The following is a 13,286-nucleotide window of genomic DNA, read 5'->3' as shown; positions in this document are numbered from 1 at the left end:
TCTGGAAAAAAAGCATCATTTCCTTCTGTCTCTAGTGTCTCTATGGGTGGATAGAGATATGCGTCTAGAACCTGTGTCCCAGGAGACCTGAAGAATAGAAGCTGGGCCCCAGGAAGGGTAGAGTGACACATGACTGAAGCTCTTTTCTTTCTTTAAAAAAAAAAAGCTTTATTGCATGTGAGTCCCTGTTGCCTTTAAATCATTGAGAAGCTTCATGCACAACTTCAGAAATAGAGGAAAATGCCATGACATTCCAACTGTGCCCTTGGAAGTTCAGAAAGTGCTTGGAAAAACTCTGGAAGCTTTCATTAGCATAAAGTAGATGCAGTACTTCAGGAAATGTCACAGTGGACTATCGAAAGTCACTGAAGGTTTGGGCAACTGGGAAGCATGAGAAGGGAGCACAGAGGGATCCTGGGAAGTTTAAGAAACAGGAATATGGAGGCAGCAGCTAAAAACAGCAAATTAGAGTTTAAGTTGGTTATTTGATTAAGAAGAGATATGGTGGGCTAGAGTGATAGCACATCGGGTGGGTAGGGCATTTGCTTTGCAGTTGGCTGACCTTGGTTTGATCCTTGACATTTCAAAAAGTCCCCTGTACATGCAAGGATGAATTCCTTTTATTCTTCTTCTTTTTTTAATATAATTTTTATTTTAATCATTGTAGCTTACATATCATTGACAATAATATTTTAGGTACATATTAACAAAATCAGGGGAATTCCCATCACCGAATTGTCCTCCTTCCACCTTTGTTCCCGTCCTGCCTCCCATATCATCCCTCCTCATCCCCGGGGCTGCTAGAATGGTCCCCTCTGTGCCTAGCTTACTACTTAGTGATCTTACACCTATTTGGTCTTGGTACCTCCTTTATTTCCCCCTCTAATTGGGAGGCGGGACTAGATAATTCAAGTTATGTGGTTTTGTTTGAAGAAAAAAAACGTAATAAACTGGGGTAAAAGTCAAATATACCGAAAATGGGAGGAGTCCTTCTAGAGGCTCTCATCCTTAGTTTGAGACACGAAGGGGAAAAACAGTATGAAAAAGAAGTGTCAAATAAAATATCCAGTGAGCACCACAACAATAAAGATAAGCACCACATAAAAGCCATGGTCTTGAGATGAAAAACATGTCTTAGCGCATAAAAGAAGAAGAAAAAAGAAGAAAAATAAAATAAATAAAAAATGGAAACAACAACTTCAATAACCATACCAAAACAGAGAAATCGACAAATACTAGATAAATAAATATGTATATAAATAATAATAATAAAATTAAAATGTTTTGTGCTTTTTGCCTTTTTTTCCCCTCCTGCACAGGCACAGTAAATATTGGGGTCATTCAAAAAGGAATTCCCTTACAAACATGTTCTTATCTGGGTTTCAGTCATAAAATGTACACCCTCCCCCTTCACCAGTGCAGCTTTCCCACTATCAATGTCCCCCATTTCCCTTCTCTCCTATTCCCTGCATGCTTTCAGAACAGGCATTATGTTTCTCTCTCTTCCTCACAATCCTTGCCATGGTAGTTGGAGGGGCCAGTTCACTGTCCTTCAGACTGTTGGAGGGCCAGATTATAGTAAAAACAAAAATTATGAACAAATTTCTATGCAAACTGCATATATATTATTTAGAAGTGAAGAAACAAAATGGGAATAAATACAATATGTGGTCCGTGGGCCATAGTTTGAGGACCATTGCTCTAAATGCACTCACCACTCTTTGTGGCAAACTTCAAAACATGGGCTTGTCCTTTGGCCCTCATCTCTATTGTCTCTGAGTATTAGTACCAGACTATCTTTTACTTTTCTAAAATCCCACAGATGAGTGAGACTACTCTATGTCTATTTTTCTCCCTCTATTTTACTCAGCATAATAGTCTCCATGTCCATCTAGGAATAGGCAAATTTCATGACTTCACTGGATATTGGTCTGTGGAAGAGGCTGAAAAGGATTGGTAGTCGGTTCTTCCATCTGGGCCTGAGTTTTGCTTTGGGGAAAACTTTTGATTACCATTTTAACCATTTTAATTTCTTCAATAGTGTTCATGAAAGAAATAGTATGTCTGTTCTGTTCAGATATGCTAGATCATTTTGATTCAACCTTGGGAGGTTATAAGAGTTCAAGAATTTATCCATTTCTCCCAGTTTCTCTTGTTTTGTATTCGAGTTTCTCAAAGTAGTCTCTGATCACCCTTTGAGTTCTGTAGTTTCTGTAGTAATCTCCCCCTTTTCATTTCTAATTCAATTTATTACATTTCTCTCTCTCTTTCTTTGTGAGTTATTCTAGTGGTTTATCAATCTGGTTTATTTTTTCAAAGAACCAACTCTTGCTTTCATTGATCTTTTAGATTGTTTTTAGGATTTTTTAAATTTTCACTCACCTTCCTATTTTTGGTTCATTTTGTTGAAAACTTTCCAATATTATAAGCTGCTTCATTAAGTTATTTATGTAGGCCTCTTTTTCTTCCTGATAAGTGCTTGCAAAACTATAAAATTTCCTTTTAGTACCTATTTTTCTGTGTCCCACAAATTCTGATAATTTGTGTCTTTGTTCCCATTTGTTTCCAGGAATCTTTTGATTTCCTCTTTGATTTCATCTCTGGTCTACTGATTCTTCAGTAGTGAGCTGTTTAATTTCCAGGAGTTAAAGTTTTCCCCCTGTGTTTGTTTTTAATTCACTTCTAATTTCAGTGTATTAATATCTGAGAAGGTAGTTCGTATAATTTCTGTTCTCTTGATTTTATGGAGATATGTTTTATGGGCCAGCATGTAGTTTATCCTGGAGAATGACCCATGTGCATTGGAGAAGAATGTGTATCCAGTTTTCTGGGGATGGATATATATACTAAGCTACTAAGCTACTCTCTTCCATTTCTCCCTTCAGAGCCAGTATATTCTTGTTAGGTTTCATCCTGGTTGATCTATTAAGAAGTGACAGGGTGATGTTGAGGTCTCCCACTATTATTGTATTGCAATTGATGTCTTCCTTCAAATTTGTCAACAATTGTTTTAAATATTTTTCTGGTACCTCATTGGGTGTGTATATGTTTGTTTATAAGTGTGACTTCTTCCTATTGTACATATGCATTGATTATTAACAAATGTCCATCTCTGTCTCTTTATAACTTTTTTAAGTCCAATGTCTGTGTCATCTGATATTAGTATGGCCACCATAGCTTTTTTAAGGGAGTTGTTTGCTTGACTTTTAAACTTTGGCTTTGAGTCTATATTTGTTCTGATTATTCAAATGAATTTCTTGTAGGTAGCAAAACATTGAATTCAGCTTTTTGATCCATTTTACCATTCTGTTGTTTCTTTTTTTTTTTTTTTTTTTGGTTTTTGGTTTTTGGGCCACACCTGGCGGTGCTCAGGGGTTACTCCTGGCCATCTGCTCAGAAATAGCTCATGGCAGGCACAGAGGACCATATGGGACACCAGGATTCGAAGCAACCACCTTAGGTCCTGGATCGACTGCTTGCAAGGCAAACACCGCTGTGCTATCTCTCCGGGCCCCATTCTGTGTCTCTTAACTGTGCACTGATGTTGAGAGAGATAATTGTCATAGGATTTAGTCTCATCTTTTTTATAAGAGTTTGATGTGTCAGTCGGTCTGTCTTGCCGTAAAGTAGACCTTTCAGTTCAACTTTTAAGGCTGTGTTTAAGTATGTAAAGTTTCTGAGCTATTGTTTATCCATGAAGTTGTGTATCCTTCTTTCAAACCTAAATGTAAGTCTGGCTGGGTGAATTACTTTTGGCAAAGTATTAATTTAGTTGAGTTCTGTCACTATATCCCACCACTGCCTTCTGGCCTTGAGGGTTTCTTGTGACAACTCTTCTGTAAATCTTAAGGATTCTGCTTTGAATGTAATCTCTCTTTTTGATCTTGATGCTTTCAGTATTCTTTTTTTTTTTTTTTTTTTTTTACACATAATACATCATTTATTCTGTATTTTAAATGGTCACAAACATAACTACTGACTAGCATTTTTTTAATGGTAATGACCACCCAACTATTTAAGAGGAAAGCCTTTCATTCAAAAGAAGTTGATCTGGTAAGAAAAATGTCAGTTATATGAATCAAATTAACAGCAACAAAAAAAACCCTGGTCCCTGACCTTAAGAAATACAAAGGGCAAGGCAAGGACAATATTTCACATGTACATAAATTTCAAACAAAAATAATTTATTTTAATGAACAATTTCTTGATATTATTCAAAACATTAATTAAGCTATTATTCTATAGGACTCAATTTCTTTCCAAGAAAAATTCCAACCTTGGTTTTAAAAGGCAACCAGTAAGTTATATTAGATTAGATATAATACAACCTATGCAGCCATATGAGAAATAGTCTTTGCTGCTTTGTTATTACACAGGTAGTTGCTTCCTTCAGCTAAAGCCTGGGGTCTTGTATTTGTTTTATGCATATTAGGTTTTGTTCTATTACTTGGTAGAAGACTGTACTCCCTTGAGTAAGCTGTGTTCATTGGTCAGAATAAATTCCAGCATCTGACACCAATTCCATTAATCATAGACAAGCTTGAATAAGTGAGTAAGATAATAGAAAGACAGATATATCTGGTGAACAGTGAACATTATGTATGTATGCTATTCAGTTAATATAGAAGAGATATGAGATACCCTTTTGAGTTCAATATATTTGAAACTGTCTATCAAAAGGGATAAAGGCCTCCTACAAAGAACTCTATCTTAGGCAAAAGATATATGAGTCAATAATACATTAATAATATTCTTAATGTTACCACCCTGAAAGAATGTAGATACATTTCCATGTGACATCATTCTTATTATTTCCTTATTTATAAATAGGCCATTAAAAGTCAGCGAGCTAGGAACAATTCATGATTGTATTATATCAATACAACATTTCACTGGTTTCTAGAATTCAATTTCTAAGTTGACAAATTAAAAATAACTATTTTAATGAATGTTACATTCAAGACAAAGTTAATATAAGCTGCTCTACATGACAAGCTGCTGCAGAACCTTTGAAGAAAAAATATATAGTTATACAGATCTTTAGATTTTTATTAAGGACCACTGAAGGAATAAGAAGAGTCTGACCTCTCTGACATTTACAATGCTTTCTACTTTTAATGGGGTGGATTCTAAAATTCTATTAGTATATCCACATACCACCACCTAGTTTTCAACTATGCCATTATCACTTTTTCTGAAGTACTCCGTCAGATAAAGTTGGCTTCAACCAGGTTATTTCAAGTTTTAGAATCTAAGTTGAAATTCTAAATTAGTAACTTAATACTGCTAATCAATTGTGAATTTAGGAAAAAAACATCTAAAACTACCTTAATAGCACCAAGCTAGCTCAGTTAGTAGAGCATGACTCTTCGCAAAATTAAACCTTAGTGCCAGCAAGCCTTGCATGTGGCTAATCAAATTCAATTACCAGTATCCCATATCATCCCCTGACCACCGACAGGAGTAAGCCCTAAGCATTGCCAGGTGTTGCCTCCCCTTCAAAACCTCCACCAATAAAATTTAACCGTAAAACTTTAAAACACAGTAACAAAGAATCTAATCATTTTTTATCTTTATGCATTGTAAAGTCAACAAAAATATAACCCATCCATATTTTCATTTACTCTTTTATGCAACTTGCATGATTTTTATGGTATACCAGTGACCATTATTTGTAAAGCCTGGTTATTTTAGCATTTACACACATAAAACTATCCAACTATTATCAAAGGTAGAACTGTCCTTTTGAAACACCATTAGTTTATTAACATATTAGTAAGACATCTGATAATTAGCCACAGTATAGAGCTGCCTGGCACTCTTTCATACTGGAAGTCAGTTACATAATATGGCATATAGCATGTGCAAATGTATGTTTCTGAACTCTGCAAATGTAATCAAAACCCACTTTCAGTTTGTTAATGCTTTCTGGAGATCCAGTCTGGCAGATAGCACATCCTCATGACTAAATCATGAATCTCTTCAGAATTAGTTTTTATAAAGATAGTTCTGATTATGCTGATCCAAGTAATGAACTGGTGGCAGGTTGGGTAAAGGCAAAGTTTTATTTTTAGTTTCTCCAAATGCTGTCTCACTTGATTTAGGTGGACTTGGGAATACCCAAGAATTATCTTCCAGAGAGTTTCTGCCCAAAGAGTTGTGTTCCTGAATGTTTGTTCCATCCTGAGTAATTGATCGCTCATTATCTGTCCATGATTGGAGAACTGCTTTCTCTGATAAAACCTTTATATCTCCTTGTACAGGGGAAGATGTGGTATGACAAAGAGTTTTGGCATTTGGTGAGAGAGGGGAATGTCTTTTGTATGTTGCAGTAAAATTTGCCAAGTGCAGTTTTGTGCTCTCTTTCCCGAGGTCTTCCATGCATTCTGAGGTACAGGCTTTCTTAATTGCAGTTGGGATTTTCAATTTTCTTAGTAGTTCAGCTTGTACTTGAGACACCAGATGTAAATTTGACATTTCTTTCTTCAATTCCCAGTACGCATGTTGCATATTATCACTTGAAATGCTTGCTCTTTGAAGATCTCTGCTCTTTAGACTGTCTTCATTAGATGAATCCGTTTGTTTGGCATTTTGTAGCTCCATTTTGAGATCACTACATTCTTTCCTCATGAGTTCCAGTTCCTGTTCCAAACCATGGATCTTCAGGTCACAGCTCAACTTTTCCACCTCCCAGTTGGATGAAGGTGGATTTAAATTCTTTATCACCTGCTGAGTTTCCACTTCTGTCCTTAGCTGGAGGAGTTCTACTTCTTTAGACTGCAGTTGTTCATTCAATACTTTCAAAGATTCAGAGTTGTCTTTATTCATTTTATCTAATTTGCTCTTCAAGTTATCTCTATCAATACAGACTTCTCGATAGGCATGGTAGGCCTTATTTACTTGTTCTCGCCCCACAGAATTTATTTCTTCATCTAATCGAGCTCCTTTTCTTCCAAAAATCTTACTCGTTTCTTTAAGAAAGAATTTTCCTTTTCTGAATCTTTGAGTCGTTTCTTGATGTCTTCATATGCAGTGACGAGAGCAAAATGGGAGGCCACAGACTCATCTCCTGAATATATTGAAACTGGAGTCTCTCTCCTGTGGGCTTTTTCGTGGTTCAAAATGCAGATGTCATCTTCTACCAGTACATCCATGGCAGCCTCCGCGCAGGCCCCGGGCCGCCGCGTCCGGGTCCACCTGGGGCGCGATCCGGCGGGGTCGCCGGGGGGTCACCGCGGGCTTCCGGTTTCCTCGAAGCCGCCGCCGCCGCCGCCGCTGCCCCGGCCGGGCCCCCGCGGGGGGGTTCCCATGTTCCGTCGGCGGCTTCCGGGAGGAGCCGAGCCGAGGCGAGCCGGGCCGGGCGCTCCGCCTCCACCGCCCCCCCCCCCGCGAGGACCCCCTGCCCCGACCACGCGCGCACGCGCCCGGCGGAGGAAGCGAAGCTGCCCCGAGTGGCGGAGCGCGCCGCACGCCCGCTTTCAGTATTCTATACCTATCTGTGGAATTAGTCATTGTGACTCAGATGTATCTTGGAGTGCTTTTTGTTGGGTCTCTTTTAGTTGGTACTCTTTGGGCATGTAGGATATGGTTGCATGCAGTCTTTAGCTCTTGGAGTTTCTCTGCAATGATGTCCTTGACTACTGATTCTTTATAGGAATTTTTCTTCCTGTGTCTCTGGGATTCCAGGGATTCTTGTGTTGTTTCTGTTGAATTTATCAGACTTTTATTTTCATCTGTTCACGTTCTTTGAGATTTTTTTCTATTGCCTGATCGTTTATTTGCTGTTACTCTGTTGGAGAGGCTTTCCAATGAGATTTTCATTTCTCCTACCAAGTTTTTCAGTTTGTTCTATCAGTTTGAAATTTTCTCATTTCTACTTTTATTTTCTCTTGATTCTTACTTGTGTATCATTCAGTTCATTCCATACTTAAAGTTTTATGAACATCCTTTTTCTTCTCTAAAGTCCTTATCTGAGAGGCTAAATAAGTGGTTTGTACTTTTTGAGTTATCAAAGATACCATCTTCACTCTCTGAGCATGGTGGCGGCCTGATTCCTTTCTCCATTATCACAATTGCACAATTACCACAATTTTTTTAAATGTCATGCTGGGTTTCATTAACTAGGAGAATTGTGAGGCCAAAGAGCAGAGTGGAGTGCCTGTGCTCCTCGGACTTTGTTCTTGATGGTGGAGGTCACTCACCTGGTGATGCTTTCTGGGCACCACCAAACACTCCAATTTCTGCCTCAGTCCTTGGTGGCAGGGGTCACTTACCTGGTGAAGCTTTCTGGGAATAGCCAAACATTTTGTGCCTCAGTCCAGGAGTAATTTCTGAGCATAGAGCAAGGAGTAACCTTTGAGTGCTGGTGTGTGTGTGACTCCCACCAAACTCCCCCAAAAGGAGAGATACTGCTAAAGCAAGTACATGGGTACAACTGATAGGCTACATGGAGGGCTGCAAGCCCAGGAAAAGAAAGTGAAAGCAGAAACAGCCCATTAAAAAAGGCTGAGAGAAAGTTTAGTCATGGGAGACCCAAGCAGAACTCTCCAGCAGGTTACTAAAGAGGCACTGCTAGAAGTGGAACTGACTGTGTAAGTGCTAATGGGGAACTCCAGAGAACTGTCTAATCACAAATCATGTGTCATTGAAAATACATATATAGAGACTGGCCTGAATCCAAGACAATAAAAAATCAGATGAGTAGATGATTGAAGACACAGCTAGAGGGGGGCTTCAAGGTCACTTAGCTTTAGGAGACTTTTAAAGAAAAAGTGGGAGAGGAAGAAAGGAGAATGAGAGAGTAATCTACAGATTACTATGAAAGGAATGTTCTGTTGAGGTGCATTATCTCTTGGGTCCAAAATCACCCTCAGTGCTCCAGTTCTTCATTCTGGACCTGGAGGCTGTGACCAACCATCTTTATCCTTTTCCAGCTGCTAGAATGTCAAGCCTCATCAGAAGTAAACTTGGGGGCTATTCTGGCCGAAGGGGACTCAGGGGACAATATGGTGCTGGGGATTGAGAGGCAAGTACTTTAACCCCTGCTCTCTCTTTCTTTCTCTCTTTCTCTCTGATAACCTCAGCAAGGAACTTTGCCCTTGACAAGCTCCTTCTTCAGCTGAATTGTATGCTTCTGTGATGTTTATCATCTTTTCAGAAATCAAAGCCTCAGCTGCCATGTAGGAAATGACACTCTCCTCTTCTTTTTCTTCCTATATGGTCCATTCTTCTTCCTTGGACTTGAAGGCTGCTTCTTTTCCTACTTCTTCTGAAACTTGTGTGTACTCAAACTTGCAGCCCGAGGGCCACAAACAGCCCTCCATACAATATTGTGTGGCCCTGCCCTAGAGGAATCTGTTTTTGTTTTGTTTTGTTTTAGTTGTTTGGGTCACACCCCCCAATATTCAAGGCTTACTACTGACTTGGCACTCAAGGATCACCCTGACTTTGTCTCCTGCGACCCGCAGGTAAATTGAGTTTGAGACCCCTGGCACTCTTTAATGCTTCCTTATTTAACCCCTTCAATCAATGAACAATTCACTCTAGCACATTATCCCTCTTCACCTAACTGGTGTGGTTTATGGCTTTAAACTCTGAGGTCAGTGTTGAAATGAAGTAGCTTTTTCTTTTTTACCTTGTAGCCATGACCTATAAGCAGAGAGAAAGAGTTGGAATAAATGTTGAAGGTCAGAGCTACAAGATTCAGAATGGACTGTACTGAGTTAGAATAATTTTTATGCCACTGCGACAGCCAGCTGCTGGCAGGAAGGATTCAAATGTCCACTGGGGTTGGACTGGTTGGAAATGAAGGTCACTGTCTAACCTTGAAGGCTGTGATTTTATGACTCATTTTGGGTCTTATTCTTTCTTCTACTAATTATTGACTCTTGTGATTCCCTTTCATCTCTCCAAGGCATGGTTTTCATAGCAAAGCTGTGAACTTGATGTAAAAAGGCACAAGCACAGTTGGATTTAAATATTCTTCTAGTAATTTTTTTCAAGTGATCTTGTGACCATGCCCATCAATATTATTGTCTGAGTTCATTCTACTTCACAATGCTTAGATTAGGAATGTCTAAAGATTCCCTAATAGTCAACCAGTTTCATTTTGGAAGCAAAATGACCATGTGGTGAGATTCATATTCAACTAAAAAGGCTTCAATGTCATTCACCCTTTTGATGCTAGTCCATAGTCTATTCAAGCAGCAAGAACTGAAGAGAAAAATAAAATATAAGCAAATTATATATTCAGTTTTGGTGGGGATAATATCTGACAGAACTTGGGCTATAAATGGAAAGTAAATGATCAACCTATCCTGTGTGTGTGTGTGTGTGTGTGTGTGTGAGTGAGTGAGTGTGTGTATTCATTCACTTCAGCAAATGGTTGAGGAGCATTGTCCAACCTGAACTGCAAAAGTCCACTACTGCCATCTAATTTATAGGTGTTGCTTTTAATTTTCTCCCAATTTAACTTTATATTTGGATACAATTTTATTCATAGAAAATGATCCCCAACAGTTGTATGGCATCATGGATTTCTTTGCAGCGCCATGAACCATATTTCATATGAATCTGTCAATTCAAATATGGAGATGTGCCCTTTAAGTCATAGAAAGAATATTAGAAGAAAAACAACCTCAAAGACTTGGAATTCTTTCATGGGGAACATATGAATCAAATAGAACTGGAGCTATGACCTAGGGACCAGAGGCCAAGAATGGGAATCACAGAGGCCCAACATGAAGGTTTCCAGAAGGCAAGTTTAATTACCACCAAAGTTTCTGGAAGCCAAGCAAAATTTACTTAAGTGAAAGCACACTGGGTTTGCCCATCTAGACATTATTATAAGTTTGAAGAAGTCATTTTGTTTTTATTTTGTTTGAGGACCACATTCAGTAATGGTTTGGGATTACTCTTGAATCTTTGCTCAGGGACAACTCCTGGCACTGTTTGGGACCACATCTAATTCTGGAGATTAAATTGGGGTCTGCCACATGGAAGGAAAGTTCTTCCTGGCACTATTTGTCTAACCGAGAATTCATCTTTATCTAAGCAGTAGTGGTGAAGGCCAAGACTCAGTAATTGTTGGAAAAGTTATTGGAAGCAAAATAGATTGTTCTTATAAAACATTGAGCAGAAAATGAGAGGAAAAAAGAGATTTAATTTTTTATAACTAGTACAAGACCATAAAGAGAAAAGAATGTGTAAATTAGTACTTGAGACAAGATTGAGCAGAGAAGAAATTTAAGGAACATAGATCCCAAAGATAATGTCAATAGCTTTGAGTACATTGAAGATGGGCAACAAGCTACCCATAGGTCTAACTTGAAGGTAAGTGTTAAACAGAGAGTACATGATAGGCCAGATTTTATTGGGCTTCCCCTACTGATGCCAAGGAATTCTAGCAGGGATGGCCAGAGAGTATTAGGGAAAAATCAGTACTCAGTACAGAAGAGAATATGGGTCATCTGTCAGTCATTGGTGGCCATGCTTAAGCCAATTCATTCAATGAATGGACTGTAAAATGTCTAAGGATGAATGAACACAACATTTGAAGGTGACATGCTTCGTGTTTCTGCTACATGTGTACCTCACATGTAGCAGAGGTCACAATGTCTCTGTGGTTTTGCATTTCATTAACTTAAACAAATAGTCTTTGAAGTTAAGTGACTTGCCAAAGAGACAATTAATAGGTTAAAGGGAGCATTACTGCACCTCCTTTCTGGCTCTGAGTTCAATGTTCTTTTCACTGTATAGTGCCTGTAGCCATGTTTATCTCATATCAGTGGGATAAATTGAGACCATACAACAGAGCACAAAAACAACACAGCTGCAGAAGTTCCTTACCCTTCAATATACCATTACCCATTTTAAATGTTTCAGTCCAAATATGATACATTCATTTCTGGAGAGAAGGCTCTTGCCTGAATCCGACTCTTCATCTGACTAGAGAAATTGTGGGAGAGACCTATTATTGTTTGTTTGTTTCTTTTTTGGGTCACATTCGGAGGCGCTCAGGGGTTACTTCTGGCTCTGCACTCAGAAATAGCCCCTGGCAGGCTGAGGGGACCATGTGGGATGCTGGGAATTGAATCGCCATCTGTCCTGGGTTGACCGCATACGAGGCAAATGCCTTAACTCTGTGCTATCTCTTTGCCCCACAACCAATTATTTTTTAAAAGTCTAACATCCTGTTTTCCTTTTCCTGGAGACTTAAGACAGCTCCCTATATTCTGATTATTATTTTCCCCCTCCATTGATATGGGAAGCTTTCAAGCAGAATCTATCTAGAATTTAAGGGAGAGGAAAATGATACAAGGATAATGGATCCCCATTTAAGAATAATCTAAAATGCTATGACCCACAACTCAGAAAAGGCCATGGGAGATACCCAACATTAGCCAGATAGCTTTAAAAGTATTTTAAAACATGTCATTTAGAATCCTGTGAAGTTGAATATCTCTATAGCTTGTATTTTTTTTAAATCCTAAAAGCTAAAATAAAATACCTTTCAAAACTAAAAGTTTGAACTAGAATTCAAACAAATCTTATTAGGTGGGAGGCACTGGCATCTGATATTGGAATAATTAAAGGGTTACATGAGTATGTAACTCCTAGCACAAAAGCTATGGAATTCTTTGTAAGTTTGTATCTCATCATTTTTGGCACTTTAAGATATTTTTTTGGGGGGTGCTCCTTAAGTGGGATGTCTATAACAGTGAATTTCACCATCTCATTTTTTATTTTAATCAAAGTGGATTACAAATCTTCCACAGTAATATTTTAGGTATATAGTGATATTGAATCAGGGGCATTCCCACCACCAATATTGCCCTCTCTCCACCCCTGTTACCAGCATGCATCCCATATTCTCTTATTTTAACCCCCAGGCTACTAGTATAGGTGGTCCTCTCTATGTCTAATATGTTGTAAATTGGGTATCAATTCTGTTGTTATTGACTTTGGATTTGATGCATAAGTTTTATGAATTACACTATCTTTTTTTTGTTTGTTTGTTTTTGGTTTTTCGGGCCACACCCGTTTGATACTCAGGGGTTACTCCTGGCCAAGCACTCAAAAATCGCCCCTGACTTGGGGGGACCATATGGAATGCCGGGGGATCGAACCGTGGTCCTTCCTTGACTAGCGCTTGCAAGGCAGACACCTTACCTCTAGCGCCACCTCGCCGGCCCCTACACTATCTTTTAATTAGGATGCATAGTGGACAAAATTTTCTTAGTGTTTGTACATTGTTACCTGCAGGCATATTTAGCATCAAGCAATTG

General features: G+C 38.7%; 1 pseudogene; it reads right to left on the bottom strand.

The window, feature by feature from the left end:
• Positions 1 to 5,740: 5,740 nt before the first annotated feature.
• On the bottom strand, positions 5,741 to 7,183 carry LOC126009271 (5-azacytidine-induced protein 2-like; annotated as a pseudogene).
• Between the last annotated feature and the right edge of the window lie 6,103 nt (positions 7,184 to 13,286).

Source organism: Suncus etruscus, chromosome 5, assembly GCF_024139225.1.
Source record: "Suncus etruscus isolate mSunEtr1 chromosome 5, mSunEtr1.pri.cur, whole genome shotgun sequence".
NCBI lineage: Eukaryota > Metazoa > Chordata > Mammalia > Eulipotyphla > Soricidae > Suncus > Suncus etruscus.
Note: the sequence above shows the minus strand (reverse complement) of the source record. Positions and strands in the feature narration are given on the sequence as shown.